This window comes from Eumetopias jubatus, unplaced genomic scaffold (assembly GCF_037043125.1).
Source record: "Eumetopias jubatus isolate StellerSeaLion01/CBP00866 unplaced genomic scaffold, mEumJub1_p1.0 scaffold_8, whole genome shotgun sequence".
NCBI lineage: Eukaryota > Metazoa > Chordata > Mammalia > Carnivora > Otariidae > Eumetopias > Eumetopias jubatus.
This window is the reverse complement of record NW_028274814.1, coordinates 21749666-21771667: the sequence shown is the minus strand read 5'-3', so window position 1 is coordinate 21771667 and position 22002 is coordinate 21749666. Positions and strand designations below refer to the sequence as shown.

General features: G+C 43.1%; 1 protein-coding gene across 3 annotated transcripts in view; it reads right to left on the bottom strand.

Annotated features, from left to right (window-relative positions):
• FAM107B (family with sequence similarity 107 member B) overlaps window positions 1-22002 on the bottom strand; it is a 228836-nt gene that overhangs the window by 34622 nt on the left and 172212 nt on the right. Inside the window, exon 1 of one of the 3 annotated variants that reach the window (XM_088025801.1) lies at window positions 1247-1269. The exons of the other annotated variants lie outside the window; for them this stretch is intronic. The gene's annotated coding sequence lies outside the window, so the exon portion shown is untranslated. Of the gene's footprint in view, window positions 1-1246; window positions 1270-22002 lie in introns of those variants that run through there. 3 annotated transcript variants of the gene reach the window in all.

Below are 22002 nucleotides of genomic sequence, written 5' to 3'. Positions count from 1 at the left end.
GAATACAAATTAAAGATTACCTAGAGAATTCTGTTGATAGGTAAGTCTTTTTCCCTTCTTAAGACAGAATGTGGGGAATAGAGATGACCTAGGAAGTATTGTATTTTCTCCCCTTAAAATATTTTTATAGACTTTATTATTTTTTTAAGATTTTATTTATTTGATGGGGGATGCACATGAGTGAGGGGAGGGGCAGAGAGGGAGAGGGAAAAGCAGACTTCCAGTTGAGCAAAGAGCCTGACGTGGGGCTCAATCCCAGGACCCTGAGATTATGACCCGAGCCAAAGGCAGATGCTTAACCGACTGAGCCACCCAGGCACCCCTCCCCTTCTTAAAATATTTTTAAAAAGCAGTTTCCATAATTTCTCTATCCACAAATAAAATTATATAGTACATCAATATTTAAAACTAACTTGAATGGCATTTGCCTATTTTTTTAAAAAATGACGGAACAACTCAGATAATGTTTCTTAATACCAAAATAATTCTATTTGCATAATCTTTTAAGAAGCAGAACAAAAATTCCACCCAGGGAACTAAAGTCAACAATGAGTAAGAGGAAGGGTTCTAGTCCCAGGTACGTGGACCCAACAAAGGCCATTTAGCCCCACCATACAGGAAACTGGGCAGAAAAATATATGGGAGAAATTAAAATTGATCTATTTTTCTTCCTGGTCAACAGAGATAAGGTAAAAGTGAGGGTAGTATGGAACAGTAGAAGAGCTTAAGCTTTAGCATCTGAGAAACTCAAACCCAGCTCTACCACACATTAGCTCTCTGACCTTAGTCCAACAATGAAAGCACTTAAAATAATCACTCAATAAATACTAGGTGTGGGCGAGCACAGTCCTAAATGTGCACACCCACCAACTCACTGAATTTTCACAACACTCTGAGGTAGGTTCTGAGGACCAGAGAGAGACTAGGAAGCTTGTCCAATTTCATATAATTAGTCATAGGAAGGCCAGAATTCAAACACTGCCCAACGCAGCCCAAACCTTTGTGGGGTTGCCTTCGGAGCCCTGGTTTCCTTATGTTTCCCTCTCAGAGCTGCATGTGGATTAACACCTCTGGCCTGTCAGGTAAGGACTCGTGACCAGCCAGATCCAGCGACACACCCGCCACCAGCTCAGGGCACAGTGTCTCAGGTAAGCGGAATTCACCTGTCGGAGTCACAAACTTTATCTTTTTTTTTCTTCTCCCCTCTCACTGCCCAACCCCTCAAACATACCTCCCCCATACATACCTTTCACTGACCGAAGGAAATATGTACTGGAAGGAGAGCAACAGAAGCCCTATCATGAGTATATTTACTCAAGGAAGGAAGGGAGGTATCTAATGTTTGCAAGACAAGGCAAAGTTGTCAGGCTTAATTCAAAGCCAAGACAATGACAGGCAGAGAGCTACAGAGGCTGGGACTCAGCACAGCAGGAGTGTGCCAGAACAATCATCAGGGTTATGCAAGGAAGGTCTCTCCCAGCAACAGAATGAAGGCAGGGGGGAGCCTAGGCGGGTAGTGCTGGAGTGGGACGGACTGGGCCAGTTGTGGCTCCGGGATCTGGCAGAAATTAAGAGGGCAGGGCCTCAAATATGCCAGGAATTCTGCTGAGGGCAATAAACCACCTAACAATGCAAAGCAGGATTGCATTAACATCAGTTTTAGAAACAGGAAGTACCAGTACCAAGTCGCTAATAAGTGTGCACAGAATTTTTCAAAATAGGGTTACATTTTTCCTTTCTTTCCTGTCCATATTAGTTGGCAAATGCCATCCCCTCCATTTCCTCACCCACAAAAAAGTGGGTAAACAGGCACACACAGGCTGTTCAATGGACCTAACCAAAATACAGCAATCAAGTTAATTGAACCAAGTTGTTGAAACACATGCCAATAATACACCATCACCCAATTACTGAATCAGGCCATTTTTTACAACAAATAGAGAGTAACTGCGTGAGTATGTATGCTCCTATGGTGTAACAAGTTAGCTACGAATGTCAGACTCGACTGGTAGTTGTTATAGCCACAGCAGACAAGGCCTGCTCAGGTTGGTGGTTAGCAATTTACCTCTTTGTTTCACATTATACATCTATCAGTACTTATTATAAAAACCACCTCCCAAGTATTAAGCTATCACTAGCTTGCTGAACCAAGGGGGGATACAACCAGTAAGTCTGACTTGGAAAAAAAGCACTGAGAAGTGTAAATCACATAAATTGAAATTATGAATGTTCAGAAAACAAGACATTGTTACTATAAAGCTATTTAATAATCTCAAGAGATACAATGTTTTTAGACTGGAAAAAAATTAACTATGAAACTAACTGCCAGATTAAATAGTATTATCTAACAAAAGTAGTTTACAAATACATCTATTTTAATTAAATGAAGTACCAAATGACACTGTGAGCTTAGAATCATTAATGTCACTCCTACTGAAGTTATAATACCTGATTATAAAATAAACACACAAAGTATCCTAGACTTTATTTCTGTCTTTAATCTAGTTTATATTTTGCCTTTCATGCTTGTTTTAAAATAAATTTTATTTCCACCTCATTAATAAGAAACAAATTTTGTTTTAAAATGGTTCACTGCAGAGATCTGTGACTTGGGATAACTGGACATTATTTCCTCGTTACATCTGTTACTGACCCTTTCCTTTACAATTAACTAAACATGCTTTGTCAGAGGGCACAGGCCCAAGCCTCAGAAATGCCAAGTCCTATTCCCAAATCTGTCACCCACAGGCTCTGTGCATTCAGAAAATGACCATGCCCCTTGGGATCAGTTTCCTCATCTGTGAGTCCCGAACCAGGAGATCAGAGGTTCTCAATAGGACAGTCTGATCTAAACCTGAGACTTCCTTGGGTGTGCGCCTGTGTGCGCGCAAAGACACACACACACACACACACACACACACAAACACACACACACACACACACACACAGCACTGGGCAACCCAGTCAGGTTCCATGACACAGGTCTTTCAAAGCCACACACATTCTCCCTTCCCCCCAAAAATGGCAAACGTGAGAAATCGGCTCTTTACCTATCTGCAACTATTATACAATTAATAGGTGACCCCTAAAATATCTATGACCCATAAGGAATGCATATTAATAAGCTTGAGTATGAAATGCAGCCCCTCATTGCCACCTTGGGGCTTTCGACAGTCGGAGGTGGTCAGTCAGCAACAGAAAGCAATCTGCAGTAACAGAGCATTACATTCCTTTCTCAATACTCAGTGTAAACAAACAAACAAGAACAAAACACTATTTGATTAATAGCAATGACTTAAAATGGCCTTCCTAAAGAGTCCTTCCGTGTCATCAGAACTGACCTGAAGGTTGGTAATTTGATATCAGAGATCTCCAATCAAGGAGTCCCTCATTACTCCTTCCCAAGCACAGATCTCCAAGCGCTGATCACAGAGTTTCTGCATTGTTCCTGGCTCGGCCAGGACGCTGGGACTGAAGAGGGAAATAACCCAGTCAGCGCTCGGCGTGCCAGATGCCAGCCTGGTCACATATTCCCCTCTCTCACAGCCCTGACTCAGAAAGTTCTGCTCTCGACACAACAAAGCCGTACAGAACCTGCAGCTTGATTAGCAACCCACTGTGTGTCCTTTTCGGTGGGACTCTGTAGGCTGTGTCTGGGCCAAAGGCACCGGCCTGGATGCCCTGCTGCAATGCCATTTCAGGGTAAAATCTGAGGAGGCCACTCTGGCCCTGCCACTTCGCAGACATACCCAGATACCAACAGTTCCGTGGCTAAAAAAGGCAGTACGGACGCTTTCGTTATTAAAAAGACAAACATCAAAGCAGGACACCTGCACTAAGAATGGACTTTCTTCCCAGGGGATTATCTTAAAATGTAAATCAGGTCAGGTGCCTGGCAGGATAGCTTCTCTGAACCCCTGGAGCGGCCCTCACTCCCTACCTGACTGGACCTGGGCCTACTCCCCACACACCGGTCTCTCCCCTGCCCTTGCTCCCTGCACTCCAGCCACACTGGCCATCCTGCATTTCTCACCTGGCTGGTCTTCGCACAGGCCATCCCCCTACCCTAGAGCACTCCCTCCCAGCCCATCCTCAACCTCTCCCTACACTGGCTCATTCTTGCCCTTTTCATCTCTACCCTAACGTCACCTTTCCAGAGCACCCCATCGAACCCGGGCCCCACACCGTCAGTCTCTGTCCTGAGCTTGCGTCCGCTCTCACAATCTGGAACTCTTTCTTTATTGCTGGATACACGTTATTCGATCATCTCCCTTCTAGATACGGAGCTCCCTGAGGGCCTGGGCCCTTTCTCTTGTATACCACTCTATCTCCAGGGCTTAGAATATCCTAAATGCTCAATTATCATTTCTTAAAATGATTCAATATCTCAATAAATTTTGCATGGAGATGCAGTCCATAAACATTTTTATTTGTCCTAAATTGGTCGTGGTGCAAAAAAAAAAAAAAAATGTATTCACTGGTACTGGGCTAAATTAATTTCTCCTTTATTTCTCCCTACTAAATACCCACCCTTGGTTGGGTCTGAGCTCCACTGCAATCTCCTGATTAAAATGGGATTAAAAAATCATTTGAAATTTTTTTTCTTTTTTAAAGATTGTATTTATTTATTTGAGAGAGAGAGAATGAGAGATAGAGAGCACGAGGGAAGAGGGTCAGAGGGAGAAACAGACTCCCCGCCGAGCGGGGAGCCCGATGTGGGACTCGATCCTGGGACTCCAGGATCATGACCTGAGCCGAAGGCAGTCGCCCAACCAACTGAGCCACCCAGGCGCCCTCATTTTGAAATTTCTAATAGAAACTATGTTATCAGTGATGGTTGGGTCTCAGGTAATCCATAGAAATACTATTCCTACTAGCAAACATTTATTCAGTATGCACTTACTGAGTAAATGTTCCAGGCACTGATCAACACTGTGTTTGTTATTTCATCTCATGTAACCTCCAAGACGGTTCCATGAGAGAGGTCTTCCCATGCCTACTGACAGAGTAGGAGCTGATGCACAGTGACTTCGTGACTAGCTCAAGCTCATGCAGCAGGGAGAGGTGGGTCAGCCGGGTGGGGTGCTGCCGGAGCTTGACCCCCTCACTACTGCCCCATCTTCTGTCCCTCCTAGAGCAATCCACTCCTCGGGGAAAGAGGGACAAGGTGGAGTGTCTCTCCTCATTTTGGAACCAAGTCATTATTTTTTTTAAGTTTTTAAGGGAAAAAAGAATTCATCTTTTGACCCACCCGGCCTCAGTCCAGCTAATTTCATCCTAATTCCTCCAGCTTGCCTTCCCTGTTCCCAGTGCCTCCTACTTCCCTGAACCTCCCCGTTATGCACCTCTATGCTTTGGAATTCATCACACAGTCCATAAGTACTTTCTGCCCCAGCCTATGCACACGTGTGAGTGTTAAGCACACAATCACATGCATATATGCAAATCCCTGTCCAAACTCCAATTTGCTCTCTCTAGCTCTTACAAGTCAGAAGGTAAGTAAGTCCCCTAAACTATTTCATCCTGAGGTATAAGAAGAGGTAAATAACTCCTTGACCTTCCTAGAGATGCTAAAATGCATCACATAAAAGGTTACTTGTTCACAAAGTACAGTTTGAATTATTACACAGCCTGAAAATGACCAAAATTAGGTGGAACTTTCAAGAAGTGTCCAGGATGACAGCTGTACTTCTGGGGAGAACACAGGGAGGACTGGAAAAATGGGCTACGGGAGGGGCACTGAGCAGGGAGATGCTAAATCCAGTGTTTGCAGCTGGAGACCACCTACACTTTGCTGCTGAATTTTTAAAAAACACTTCAACACCTTAATAATATGTTCTGCCAGGTATAATAAAAGTGTGCCCAAGGAGCTTGAATTCTTAAGCTGCCAAGAGCTAAATGCGAAAAGAAGCCCAAAGTAGGAGATGAAGATGTAAGGGGGAAAAAAAAATCCTTTCAACTACTGAATTGTATGGCTCCAACTAAAGAGCAGCAAAAGAACACATCCCCCAACAGGACATGCTGATGTTGCTTATTTACATGTGAACCACGTGGACTGCCTGAACCTCTGTTTTCCTTCAAACGCTCCACAGCTGTGGTTTATGACCCTGGCTTGCGCATCAGAACCACCTGTGGAACTTCAAAACACAATACCAGTGTCTAGCTCCAGTAGAGAACTACGAAAGGAGAATCAACCATCATCAGCCACACCTACAACAGGGTCTGGGTCACAACATAACCATGTTAAGAGGGAAGGCTGGTCAGGACTGCAAGAACCAATGAGTCCACATGTCTCCTCTCCTTTCAACTCCAAGACCAACCACCTGAACCAACCATCCATCCATCTACCCTTCCCTGAGCACCTCTTCTACCAGCACTGAGTGCCAGAGACACATGGCAGACCACACTGGCAGACCTGCCCTCAAGGAGCTTCCATTCTGGTGAAATCACACCAGGGAGGTTTAAGTTACTCTATTTTTAAAAAGGGGGGTGCAGCTAAAAAGGCTCCCCCAAGCAATTTCCATCAGTCTTACTGAAGTCCTTTTAGCCCCCAGCTTCTCATTCAGTCCTCAGAAGTGTTTGTTGCGTTGTGCCGAGCTTCAGCTGGCAGACCAGGCACCACCCACCACATTGCTCTACTCAGTGGCTGGGTCCGGACAATCAAACACTATTTCCTCAGTGCCCCTGATGTGCCCCACACCCTCAGACAGGGTGACTGGAATCTTCCAAAGTCAAGTTTGTCCTTTAACATCCTGGGTCTCATAGTTTCTCTTTTTTTCATTGCCTATCCTAGGCTTGGGGGATATAAAAGATCTACAGGAGTCCCTTTTCAGAGTGTTTAGTCTCTTCTGTAAAAACTAAACCAAGATATATAACATATTAATATCACATACTGATTCAGAACTAAACTGTACAGGAGGAGGGAACACAGATTAGTCAGAGTGTGCGCACTCCACTGAAGCGAGCCCTCGAAGAAGGGTTTGGCCAGGCAGAGTCAGCAATGACCAAGCAGGATATTTTAAGGAGCACCAAGAGCCCAGACAGGAGAGAAATAATGGGGACACACCAGCCTGACTGAATCAAGGAGGACTCATCAGATGAGTGGCAGGAAAGAAGGTAGGAGGGACAGCTTAACACGGGGCTCTGCGTCCAGATGGGGTTCCCCTAGGACACTGTAAGACAGGTGTGGCACGACCCCCAAGAGGAGTACGGCTCAGATGGAAACTGTCTTAGGCTCACGGAGAAAACAGCGGTCTTTAACTCTGACTCAGCCTATAATAAATATCTGACACACCAATTATTTTCAACAAGAACCTCATCAAAGTGGTTCATAACGCTCCCATTCCTACCATGAAAAAAATCAAGTCGAAGAGTGCCCAAGTCGAAATATTTACACATGAGAAAATAAAAAATGCTTCCCACCAACCTCCCGGGCTTTTTCATGCTCCATCCTCACCATCTGCAGGGCACGCTGGTGTCTGCGAACCACGGGCAGACATGAGCATAAACAACTATCTGGCTGTCCATGTGGAATTTTGTTCCATAACATGTGACCATTAACTGTCTGTCAGGCACGGTGTTGGGCGCAGTTTGAACCAAGGTGTAACACAGCAAGCCTTTCATTCCCTGTCTTTCAAGGGAGGTATGACACCTGGAAAGCAAATACAATCTGTTCTCAGCAGCCCACAACAGAGAAGCTGGTGAGTTCATTCCTCCATTAATTTGTCCAGTATTTATTTCGTGTGTATTAAGCGCCAGACGCTATTCCAAACGGTGTGGAAGTAGCAGCAAAGGAAATAAAGCCCCTGCCCTGATGAAGCCGACATGGGGTTGGGGGGGGGGGCAGGCAGTGAGCAAGCAAATAGAAAGGTACGTATTTATCAGACAGGAAGGGAGTACTATGGAACACGCACACAGGTAAGGAAACAGGCGGTGCTATTGTGGGTATTTGGGGAAGACTGCACCAAGGAGAGAGCGGACACCTGAGTGGTAGTTGAGCAAAGAGCTGAATGAAGTGAGGGAGCCAGCCAGGCTACTATGTGGAGAAAGAGTTCCACTCCAGGCAGAGCCACGGGCAGGTGCAGAAGCTGAGAGCAGACAGCCAGGAAGCCTGGGGAGCTTCTGCACTGGGAGCGGGAGCGGGAGCGGGAGCAGGCGCGAAGCAAGATGAGAAAGCGGTCAGGAAAGAGAGTATAGCAACATACACAGGTAGGCAGGGGTAAAGTGCCCCTGCAGTTTAGGAAGTTTATGGTTATGGTAATACGGTGATAATAACAGTCCTCCTTCCTTCCTGAGAATCTGCAGATCCTTCCAAGTCTGGTCTATTACACAAAAGATCAGGACAGATCCGAAAAAAATAAATTCAATGCAAAGAGTGGCTTCAATAATAAAGTGAAGAAAGCACTCCATATATTTGGAGAGTATTCCCTAGCCTCCAAAATGTTCAACTCATAAAATCTGATGGAAATCAGAATATTTCCAAACTTAGTGATGGCTTTAACCATCAGGGATGCCCCCAAGTAGAATATTCTCCACCTTTTTAGGCAGAGGATAGAATGGTCTTTTAATGTAAAACAATATTAGAATAGGCAATTAGGTAGTTCCCTATCACAGTTTACACTTCAAAGCGAGCTGTGCCTTAGTAAACAGTCTTGGGAGAGACTGCAAACACTGCACGTCACTAACATATTAACTAAAGCCACAGAACTGTATGCTCAGCTGGAAATATCAAAGGGATGTTCTCATCTTTAAGATGATAAGTGGAGGATGCAAAACTGTAATTTCCTGCTTTGTGGATGCATGGTAGCTTCTGGAGACATCTTAATAATCACTTAATTATATCATAAGGAACATAAAACAAAACCAAAAAAATGCCAACAGGATGGGGTCCTCCATTTTCAGAAAAACAGACCATCAGCAGATTTGGATTGCTGTCCACAGACTGAGGACAAAAAGCCTTAAAGCAGCAATATTTTAGGACAATACAATGTCAGGGACATAACAGTAAGCAAACATCCTTTCTAAATCCAGGGGCAAGCAGGGAACTAATCTCCAGATGCGGGCTGCCCTCCGTATTCCTCTGGAGCCACTTCCAACTTTAGCCATAAAACCATAAAGACAAATATGCGATAAACACAACACTGACAAACTACTCAGAGGCAGTAAATGAGAGGTTAATTACATGCTGATTTCCAGGGTATTTCTCAACTGTGAGAGAAGCTCCATCACCCAGACAAGAATCCTTTTGCCATTCTACTTAGATAAGAAATAGCCTTTGCCTGAGGTGTAACAGAAATGAGAAAAAGCAAATTATGTCCCTGCTATAAAGTTCAACAACTAATACTTTTCTTGAATAATTCCTGAATAAAGTTTCTCTAATAAACCAATTAACTGCCACTGAAATAAAGAGGAAAAGTTCTTAGGCTTAAAACAGCCAAAGAAAGGTTACATTAGTCTGTTAAACAAAAATTTAAGGGGGAAAAAATGGATCTTGCTAGCACTCCAGCTGGAATTATTGGGGCTCTTCTTGTAAAAGGTGGCTCTGGGATGAGGGAAACAGTTTAACAGACATATTTATTCTCTATTAAAAAAAACAACAACCACTTATTTTTCCCTGGTTTTAGAAGCAATGCGCGGATTGTAGAAAATTTGGAAAATATAGAAAAGTATAAAGAAAATGAAATATTATCCATGAATGCATCATTAAACATATCTATATTTTGCTATATTTTCCTTTCAATTAATACACACACCTCTTTATTCTTTAGCAAAATTAGGATCATTAGACAATTTATTACAATGGTAAGCATTTCATCTGTGATAAAATACTGTTTAGATATGGTTGCATAATATTCCACTACACAGATGTCTGGTAACTGATTTAACCATCCCTCTTCTGTCCTATTCAGGATGCAAGATAAATTAATGAATTTTAAAGTAACAGGCTCAGTAAAGATCTATGTTATGGTTTCGGAATCTACATTGTGCCTAACCTTTAAAAAACTACCACTAGTCATGTTTTAATGTAGTATCAAAGAAAAATACCCATAATTATCTGAAAAGGTTATTTCAATGCTTCTACCTTTCACAATCACACATCTGTGCAAGGCTAGATTTTCTGCACACTTTGACCCAACCTGTCAACACACTGCAGGGCAAAGTAGACAAGAGAACCCAGCTACTTTCTATTAAAGCTGGTTATGAAACAGAGTGCAGACAATGTGAAACAGTGCCATTCTTCTCACTAAATTTTTTTGGGGGGTTGGAAAATAGTTATTTTTCATTAAACGTAATCGTTAAAGAGACTCACACAAATGTAAAACAATGTCATTCATGTCACTACATTTTTTTGTTTCAGAAAAGTTATTTTCATTACAAATGGTCTTTTTGTTAAATGAAATGAGTATATTGTTCTTTGTCATTTTTAAGTACATTTTTTATTTTTTTGAGTTTTAAGTCCTAACACAGTAAATATCAATACAAATTACAACAGAAAAAGTTCTTTGGGCATCCTCAAACACCTTTTAACAGTGCAAAAGGGTCCCGAGATCAAAAGTTTAAGGATCCTGGGCTGCAGAATAAAGACTCTTTAACAAATAAGCCCATGTATTATTTTGTTTGCTTGTGACTGATTTCTGCTTAAAATGAGATCGCTCCAAGACCTTTGAGAGATTCATCGTGTCTGAGTTGGGTGGAATTCTTCCTCTCCTGGCCCACGCTGAGTATCTAAATAACTAGGCTCCCAAATACTTAATCTATTTCAGCATTTTATTGCCAAACACTTTCTTAAAGCAGATAGTGCAAAGAAAACAGGACCCCAGAGAATCAGAGATGTAGATCTCTAACGACAATTACCTTCCACTTGCTGGTTAAACACAATAAAACAAAACAAAAAAAATTATCGAAATACATCTGGGGTAAGAACAGAGTGATTCAAATGATGGTACCTGATAACACACTGTTATCATCTGTTTTTACTTCCTCTTACCAAAATTACAAAAGCAATTCTGTGAATTCTACAGTCTAAGTTATACACACATACACCCTTCCAACCAACAGCACCCAGAACTCCATGGAAATAAGAAAACATCCGCTTAATTCCTGTTACAATGTTACTTTCTAATCAACAACAATCCAAAGCCCCAAAACTATTATAGCGTTATAGCTATTCCTAGCACCCCGAGAACAGCAATACTACTATGACATCGTCCCGGTCTTCCATAACATTCAGGTTCTACAAAGAAACAAAGTGATCGCACTTTAAAAAATCAGGTTGAATATAAAAAAGTCTTTCATTAGAATATTTATTTATCGAGTATGTAGCAGATGCCCAGCACATTTCAACACCAAGGATAAAGCAAAGACAAAACAAACTCTGGCTCTCATGAGGTTACTATGCTAACTAACGAACCAGCAGCAATGAAGTGCGTTGGGTTTTACGAGAAGCGGCCCAGGAAACCCTGAGACCAGGCTGCAGACATCCATCAGGATGATCATCGGGATGAAATACAGGCCCAGCAGCCAGCCCTCTGTGGGCATGTGGCAGTACAGACCTTGAGCATAAGTCTAAGATTAATCAGAAAAAGGAAGAAGGGGATCGGTGAAAGCAGGGATGTGTGTATATATATATATATATATATATAGAGAGAGAGAGAGAGAGAGAGAGAGAGAGAGAGAGAGAATTCAAAACTCACCTGGGCAGTGAGACATGTGGTGTGTGATGGACAGACTAACCTCGTCTCCCACCTCTCATCCCCTCTAATAATCCCCTACCTCTGAGTGGGGACAGGACCTGTGACTCACCTCTAACCAACAGAACAGGGCAAAGGTGATGCGCTATCATTCGATTACATCTTGCTGGCGTCCCTCTCTTGCCAGCTGTGGGGAGCTGCCATGAAGTCAGTGGAACCCCATGTAACATGCAAGGGCAAGAGACCCCTAGGATCACAGGGCAACTTAAGTCCCACAACCGCAAGGAAATGAATTCTGCCAACAACCTCGGGGAGCTTAGAAGCAATCCTGCCCCAATTGAGCCTCTGATGAGACCACAGCCCTATGCACACATGGACTGCAGTCTGGTGAGAGCCTGAAGCACAGAACCCAGATAAGCTGTGCCTGGATTCCTGACCCACAGCAATGGTGAGATGATAAATGCATGTTATTTTAAGCCCACTAAAGTTTATGATAATTTGTTATGCAGCAGTAGATAACTAGTACAAACCAGAAAGGAGACCATCCTCTCAAGAAGTTTAATCAAAGGGAAGGAGAGAGAAAGAAGTAGCCAGAAGAGGACGACACCAGGGAAGGCATGGGTTTCATGGTGTTTGTTCTGTTTTTGTTTTTGTTTTTTTAAGATTTTAGTTATCTGAGAAAGAGAGCATAAGTGGGGGTAGAGGGAGTGGGAGAAGCAGACTCTCTGTTGATCAGGGAGCATGACGCAGGGCTCGATCCCAGGATTTGGGGATCATAACCTGAGCCGAAGGCAGACACTTAACCAACTGAGCCACCCAGGAGCCTCTCTGTTTTGCTTTTAAGATGGAAGAGACTTGAGTATTCAAAAATCCTTATGACAAAGGAACACCAGGATGGAGGTTGAAACAGAAGGTGGGAGAGAGTGGTGGTGGAGAAACTGATTTCCAGAAAGTGAGGGGGATACTTCTTGCACTATAAACGGAAAAAAAAAGAAAAGGATCCAGAAATGAGCAGACGTGCAGAGGGGCAGTGGGAAGAAGAGAGCATGGCCTTCACATGACTATTTTCTTAGTGGTGGGAAGATGATCTGCTGAGAGAGAAGCATAAGTAGGAGGGATGTGGCTGACTTTACAATTGGAGATTTACATGTTGAGAAGGTTCAATATAGTCACTGTGGAGAGCGAGAGCTTAACTTCCTGGCCGTGCTGAGTCCCTGGTGAAGGTGGGGGACCAGCATCTTATAGTGGCATTTGTGACTTGTTCTGGAAGGATCTGGCAGTCCAGACAGTCCAGCGGGCTGCCTGATCCTCCAGGGTTGGGATGTGCCAACAGAGCAGGTGGAAGGGAATTTGGTGTATTAAGTGTGCAGAAGTGTACTGAGAACTGACGCCGGCCACGGAATCAGACAGAGGCACCACGATGAACTCTCAGGGTGGAAACAGAGGCGAGGGGCTGGAACTAGACCTGGAAAGGTGAATCTCTGATGTTACCTAGGACAGTCTGTCAGATGAACGGCATAGGAAGTTCTAGCCAGCAAGTGGAACCTGTGAATTTCAGATCAGAAGCAGCTCCCAGTATTAGCAAGATCTAGGACAGTGACTCTTCGAGGGCGAGCCCCTTGTTCCATTTTGAGCGCTGAGAGTCCCGCGTCTGGGGAAACTGGGATGGTTCTAAAACTGAGAGTCCGCCACTGAAGAAAGCCCCAGCCTCCGGTCCCAGGCAAAGCAGGCCTGCTGGTCACCCACCATGGCTGCCACTGGGATCACCTGGTGAGCTCTAACAACTCCTGAAACTTGGAGCAGAAGATTGCCACCCAGGGGCCAAAATCTTCCGTGGAAGAGGAGCTGTAACTAGCAAATGACAGCACTGAGAGCAGGGGACAATGACTGTCAGGAGCCTAAAAGGACAGGGAGGAAAAGAGCAAGGATGGGAGGGTAGCCCCGAGGAGCCGAGGCCCTATCCCGGGGTGTGCGAGAAGGTGCAATCTCCACCCGCAAGGGCGCGAGAGACGGCAGCAAACTCCAAGAGTCGGGTTCAACGAGGACCAGGAGTAAAGACTTCTGGGGGAGAAACTGGCTGGTCATGAATTAAGAGTCACAGCATGCGGAAAGTGTGGAAATCTAGGGTCAGAAAGGGAAGGTCAGAGCAGTCCTCAGAGGAAAGTCCCTGGAGGCCCAGGGCTGCAGGAGCCCACAGGCGTAACTGCAGGGAGAAAGGGAATGGGGGTGGGAGGTAACCCCATGTGGTCTGTGGGGTGGCTGGCTGGTGACATCCTGAATGGCACTCCAAAGAAGCTGGTGCCCCAGAGTCTGTGGGACATAAGCACAGATGTACTTTAACACAGTGAGGCTGCTATTTGATATAAAGATACACATTTATCCTGAAGAAAAGAGATTAGAATTTTCGAAGCTCCAGAATGGGTTCCTCTGGTCCAGGTCTGAAAGTCCTTTCCTCTTGGGACTCAATTCTCCGATGTCTGTTTCACAAATAACCATCTTTGTTCTGATATCCAAACCTTCACCCAACCCTGAGATTCTCCTTAAATCTCTCACATTTCACTAATAACTTGTGTGTTACCTGAATCCAGAAAATCCTTACAGATTTAACTGATGTAGATGCCAATAATTAATAGAAATAGAGTACAGAATATATTTCTTGACAATCAAATGCCAAAGTTATCACATCACCAAAGAATGAAGGAGAGGGTATGTGCTGCATGGTGTTGTGTTGTATCATGGAGAGTTGTGTTTTTCAGTGAGCGTGAGCGTGAGCGTGCGTGTGTGTGTGTGTGTGTGTGTGTGTGTGTGTGTATGCACACATCCATGCATGCATCAGTGTTAAGAGTATACCACCTGGAGATCTAAGTCCTATGCAAGTTTAGAAAGACTCAATAAAACACCGTTTCAGCAAAAACTTTCTAGCATTGTTTACAAAAATATATATGCAGAAAAATTCCCTCCACTCAGGAACAACTCAAGTACTTCTGTTCGGTCTAACCTTGCTTTCAAGTTCTGGACAAGACAGAGTTCATCCAGGCCTTTGGGAGGAGGGTGCTAACCAAACAAAACAGTACAGTGAGCTCACAGGTGCCAGGAAATACGATGGTTACTCAACAGGTAGGGCCCGGGAAGGAAACCAAGGGCCCTTTGCCTCCTCCCTCACACAGCCCACAAACAAGCTCGCTCTCTCTCTCAATTCAAGGCCAGTCTTCATGAAGGAAAGCGGGACTTTACTCTCATGCCTCACAAGTTTACAGCTACAGTTTCCCAAGACAGCCTCAGCCCAGCCCCAACCACAGGCCAGAGCTCATCAAAAACCCGAACACAGACACTGGAGCAAAAACCCCCACCAACTAGATCCATTGCCTACAAATGCAGTTACCAGTAAATAAGTACTTCTAAATCATTTTCGTTAGCTACAGAAAGAGAATTCTTTTATAAATGAAAGCTTTCAAAAGTTAAGTCAGTATTACTTAAGCTGGCATTTATCTCTGGTATTCAAAATTTAATTTATATATAAATAAATATGAATGTGCCCAAGGCAGATGACAATCCTATGTTAATTAGGGTCGCCCATATTGTTTCTTTCAAATGAAAAGACACTGCAAATGCACCTACCCAAAAAAACAAAAACAAACAAAGAGAAAAACCATGTGTGTGTGGGGGGGGGGGTGTGTGGGAGAGAGATCTGTGAGTCTCTACCAACATTATGTTGTCACCAAATGTTTGTGCACACCTATGGCAGGCAGGAATGTGGTGAAAGACACAAGGTAGCAAGACAAGTCAAAGCCACTGTGAAAATTACACCACGATGAAGGAGAGCATTTACATCCCTTTTCTTATAATACGGTTTCATAATGGACACCCCAGAAACCATCTTTCCCAATCCCAACTAGGGAATAAGAAGCAAATGAAACTCAGAGCACATCAGCATGTTTTGTTGTTGCTCACTTGTGTTTTTTATATCCACAACTACTAGGGAGAAGGTGAAGGCAATGAGCAAAACAATTTCAAATGAAGCGCTATTTTGCTAAAATGAAATACTTCAAAATGCTTATCAGTCCTATAATTTTCATTGGATAGTCACATTTTTACCAGAAGTGTGTATCTTCAAAGAAATTGTACAATTTAATCCTCAGGATCCCAAATGTAGACTAGAGGATGGATAAATAAATACATGAAGATAAAACTTACTGGACACAAAAAAGGTATTCTGAAAAGGCAAGCAAAGTACAACTCATCCAGAGTATGACAGAGATGGCTGGACATTTGAAGAAATCTTAGGGGAAAAAGTTTATAACTATAAGAGAGACAGCCGCTTACGGAGCTCTCCCGCTGACAAAGACATGATGTCCAAAACTCTAACAAGCTGTGATTTTTTACTTGATCTTGTACCATACAGGTCTGCTGTTGTGTTAAACCCACAAGTCAAAGTTCATACAGTTGAAGGACTAGATTGTTCAGTGGCCCATGGGGAGATCTCAAGGTTTATTTTTACCTCCGATACACATTTTCTTGTTTATGCTTTACCCAGGATCATTCAAAGCTTTGAAAAATCAACCTCTAGGTAAGACAAAGTTTGCCCAGGAAATTGCCCCACAAAATCAAGGCATAAGCAACAAAAGGTTATTGAGAATGAATGCTAAACTCGACAGTGGCAGTGCCTTGGCCCTCTCTCTGGAACTCAAAAAAGACGAAGTTCAGCTTCAAAGGGAGATGCTGCAGTAAATCCAGAAAGCAGGAAAGTTGGCGTATCCATCTGTGTGCAAATGAATGACCTCACGAGGCATAGAAACAAGAGTAAACAATGCAAAACAAACTGTTCCAAGTCTGGTACCAGTTACTGACCTTCCAGACCAATGGAAGCAGAATGTGCATAAAAGATCAGCTCCTCTGCTTGAAGGCAAATACCCTCTATTCCAGTTCCCTGAAATCAAGTAACAAAAGCAAACACTGCCACCTATGAATCAGCGCCCTCTCTGGGTGCTGTGACATACACGTATATAAACAAGTCAACGTCTGTGCACCTTCCCCAGGCCAACACACACACCTTAAATCAGGCTCAAGTCACCTTTCCAAAGGCTTATAAATACCCTCTCCAACTACAAGAGGTTGGGCTTTAATAACAACATGACACCATCGGCATACTTACGGCATAGAAGCTTTAAGACAACTAAAACTTGCACTCCTAACGATCATAATTCAGGACATTATGGTCCATTTATGAAATATGTTGGGAAATTTCTATTTGTTGGGGAAGTGTTTCATATAATGGGAAAACCACAACCAGGGGAAGAAGGGCCTTGAGCTCTGGTCCCAATTCTGTCCAACTACCTGCATGAAACTCTGGTCTGGGAAGGGTCCACCTCTCTAAACCAAAGAAGTTTCCTCCTAGGTCTAGGTTGTTGTTATTAGGAAATATCAAATCTAGACCAAGGCACAGGGTGTGAAATTTAATTGCAGAGGCACCCACGAGACACATGTAGTAAGCTAACTTCAGTACTGGCCCACGGTACCCTTGCTCCTGCACCGAGCCCGACACACAGCGGTGAAACAGAAAGAACCCGAGAGGCAGGACAGAGAGAGGCCCCATGGACGACCCTGAAAACTGTTTACAAACCATGCTGCTTGGCTCATATCTGATTCGCTAGAATTCCTTCCAACTGCATCACTGTGGACATGAGTCAGTTTGCTCTTCCTGATCTTTCTCTCTGCCCCCGCCCATAACGCAGGAAACACTGCACACCTCCCCATGTCATAAGACCTGGTAGATGCTTAAGAGTTCAGCTCCACTCCACCGTGAAAAACACGGAAAACCAACAAGGTTTAGTGTAACACACACACACACGTTTCACAAAATGGTAATCATACCTAATATGGCACACAGTTCCTATTATGTTTTATGTTATGAAAGTACTAATTGTGACCCACAGTATAAAACAGAGTTAGATCCATCAAAGGATGGATGTGTATGCAAAATGTGTATAAACATACGGTGGAATATTATTCAGCCTTTAAAAGGAAGGAAACTGACACTTGCTACAACAGGGATGAACCCTGATGACATCCTGCTGAGTGCAATCAGCCAGACACAAAATGATGAATACTGTATCATTCCACTTACAGGCGGTATCTACAACACTCAAATTTATAGAGACAGAGAGTAGAATGGGGGCTGCCAGGGCTGGGGGGTAGGAAAGAACGGGGAATTACGTGTTTTATGAAGACAGAGTTCCCATTTGGGAAGATGAGAAAGTTCTGGAGATGGACAGTAGTGATGGTGGCACGACATTGTGATGTACCTGATGCCAACAACCTGTAGCTTAAAAATGGTTAAAATTGTGTGTCAACTATACTCAAAATTAAAAAACGATATTAAAAATGGCAAAGTTTATGTTATGTATAATTTACCACAATAAAAAACAAAAAATAACCACTGAGTTAGAAAGCAGTCAACAACTGAGAAACTCCCCTAAAGAACGACAGTCGCCTTCTATGCTATGTGGTATTAATGAAATTGGCACATCTGGGAAATAATACTTCCAGTAGTATTCTGTAGCATTTAGTGTGAGATTATATATATATACATATATATAGAGGTCTCTGCCCCTGGTTCCTGACACAGCATTCCTAAAAAAGAACACTAGGAGCATCTCTCATTCTAATAGTTGGCCTTTGACCCCATCCTGAACAGGGCTCCTGAAACCCTTGTAAATTCCTAAAGTGGTAAGAGCATCAGGCTTTTGTTCTAACATGGCGACTCTGAGGTGGGCTCCTGGATGGGGGCTGGTCACCAAAAAGACCAAGCCAGGATTAGAAGCCTGGAATTTTCAGCCCCACCCCTCAGTTCTTAGAAAGTTAATAATTGATCATGTCTGTATGAAGAAGCCTCCATAAAAATCCCCACCACGCGCGCTTCAGGGAGCTTCTGGGCTGGCGAACACATCCAATATGCCAGGGGGGGTAATGCACCCCAAATCCACGGGGACAGAAGCTCCTGCACGCAGGACCCTCCCAGACCTTGCCCTGTGTATTTCTTCATCTGGGTTTTCATCTGTATCCTTCATCATATCCTTCAATCAACTGGCAAAAAGTGTTTCCCCAAGTTCTGTGAGCCATTCTAACAACAGTCACGTGAGACTACATCCAGGTAGAAAGTGTCAGAACGGAGTTAAATTGCAGGGCACCCAGCTGGTGTCACAGAGAAATGCTTGGTAGGGACAAACTCCCACACACACGGTATGAAAAGTGTTGAGTACACCAGCAGTGTGTCAGAATAAAGGACAACCACAGGAAGAGAAGCTGGGCTGGGTTTTAGTTGTTTTTTTTTCCCCCTAAAACAGCTAGAATCCTAACACTGTATTCCACTTACACTATTGAGAAGCCTTAGTTTCTTCTAACTATAAAAAAGGAATAAGGGTGTTTACTACTAAATTAAAGAGAGTTGCGATGCTCAAAAAAAGTTTGTTGATGAAAAGTTGAGAACACTATGAAAATTTAGTTAAGAAAAATAGAAATTATCATATCACTGAATAGAGAAAGGGTATTTTATTAGACTAAATCTTCCCAAAGTATTTCGGGATCAATAATGTGTCACTTCTATTAAAAAGCAGGAAAAAGAATAAACACCGATTTCAAGCAGTTTAAAAGGATTATAATCATTGCAAGGCCTTTTTTGATCAAAAGATTGTTTCTTTTTAAAAACTCCTTTTATTTCAGGGCACCTGGGTGGCTCAGTTGTTAAGCGTCTGCCTTCGGCTCAGGTCATGATCCCAGGGTCCTGGGATCGAGCCCCGCATCGGGCTCCCTGCTCGGCGGGGAAGCCTGCTTCTCCCTCTCCCACTCCCCCTGCTTGTGTTCCCTCTCTCGCTGTGTCTCTCTGTCAAATAAATAAATAAAATCTTTATAAAAAAAAAACTTTTATTTCAAAGACATGCTGATTACTATCACAGTGTTTGCCCTTGCTTTCTAAGTTGAGAGCTGAGGATTGCAGCTCTCAAAAATCGTAGAAGGCGCCTTGTTCTCTTACCCCAATTTCACATCCAGTGTCCTCAAAAGCCAAGCCCTTTAAACTCAGATCTATAAAACTACATTTATAACACGACACCACACGTCCACAGAGGGAACTCTGGATAAGGAGACCCCCTGTTTTTTCCACAAATATAAATAAACATATGTACATAATTATAATCCACAGTTTTCTATTCACATATGACTCCAAGATTAAAGCCTCCCCCCCCAAATAAGCATTTTCGGGTGATTAATATTTTGATAGCTGCAGTGGGCCAGGACATACAATGAGTTAAACAAGTTTTATGAACGGTACTATCATTAATCATACCTAAGAATGGTGGCTCCTTTCCTCAGTTCTTCCCAAATGAACTCAGTCCGGCTTTTATGTCTAAAAAGGGCTTCACAGGGCTCTCCATCTGTAGGCCAAGTAGGCCAAGTGCATGTACGTACAAAGCCTTCTAATCAGGAAAGTTCAATAAGCAACACGGTACCAACTTCACTTCCAATGAGCAACTACTTTGTGTAACATATTTGTTAACCTTAAGTACAGGCCCAAACTAGATGCAAACTCCCCAAGGGTAAATATCCTACATACTTATCTCTGCCCAGGACACTGGGTCTTCCATTAGGAGTTTAATAAACGTAAGTTTAATTAATACACTCCACAAACAATCCATTTTTATTCATCTCTCCTTACTTTACCAAATCTCTCTGAGTGATTTTTCTCAAGATTAGAAATATACAGAAGAAAAATCTAAAATAAACAAGTTCCTTCACTAACATGGCTACACATTTCCTTTGAAGATTCTGAAAGAATACCACCAGCTTATAAATATGACCGGTCTTTACTTGGGGGAAAACAAATCCATCTCAAACATGGTAAGAGATGGGATCTTGCCAAATTGTTCACTTTTTGGTCCATGCTATAAATAATCGGATTCCTCATTTCAGATCTGTATCCCATTGTCAGGGAGCAACTAAGGGCCATTGATAAGGCAAGAAAACCCAAACTGCACCTCAGTCACCAGAACAAAGTATTGGGAATTCCTGTTAAGCGCAAGACAAAGACGGCTATCTTAGAAAAGATTCGAATGAGGGAGGGGCAGAAGAGAAAAATGCACATCATGCCTGACAAATCAGGGATGATAACTAACACTGGCAGAACCACACGTTAACTCCAAGAATGCAGGGATTTAATTCACCCGTGATTTACCACCCTCCTAAGTGCCTTTTCCAATCACGCTCTCCACAAAGGTGAAAATGTTTTTGTTCAGATGGGAGCTAAAAAGGACAGCCTTGTTCACAAACTTTAAGACTTTACCAAAATTATAACAAAGCAAACAAAACAAAATGAAACAAAAAACGCATTCACTTTCTACTAATTTCTATAGGCGTCTCAGGAAAACTCTGGTACCAAACACCAGGCAAAGACTCACTCTTTGATGCATAAAGCTCAAGGCAGTAACTTTTCTAAGAGGGAAGATATTTCCTTAATAGCTTATGAAATGGTTACCGATTTGACACACCAATTTTGGAAAACTAATTTATTAGAATGTACGCTTCTCAGAAGTAGCTTCTGCTATTAAGCACCACCTGTAAACAGCCACCAAAGGTGATTAGTGTAAACCTTTGAACACAGAAGACACAAAGTTACTGAATAAAAGGACTCAAATCCTCTGGAAACAGCAATGCCTAAGGAACTGTATTTTAATATTCACAAGCCAGTTACCTGTTTTCCCTATGATAGTGCATACTCCTTTTAAAGCCTTCTAACTGCAAAGTAACCAAAATCTTGCAACTGGAATAAACCAGATAAAACCAGTGAGAGATTCACCTCAAAACCCTACTCTGATTATTTACAAATTCCTACCTCCCTACCTGGCTGGCCACCACCCTAAAATTGCTTCCCTGAGTTTATCAGCCAAAGAAATGGAAACTACCTAAGCAAACACAGGAATTTGTGTTAGCAGCATTGCCCGTGTAAAAACACACAGAGGCAACAGAATCTCCAAAACCAAGTTGGCTACTCAATACCTCTCAGTAGGAAATAAGACAGGTATAAAATTGTTTTGTCATCCCCTAGTTTCTTTCAGAGATATGGGGTACCTCAAAATAAGTCCTACGTGCAACTAAATACACAGAATTTAAAAGTCAAGGCCACACTACAGAAGAAACAGCAAAAGTGGGGCGCCTGGGTGGCTCAGTCGTTAAGCGTCTGCCTTCGGCTCAGGTCATGGTTCCAGGGTCCTGGGACCGAGCCCCGCATCGGGCTCCCTGCTCGGCGGGAAGCCTGCTTCTC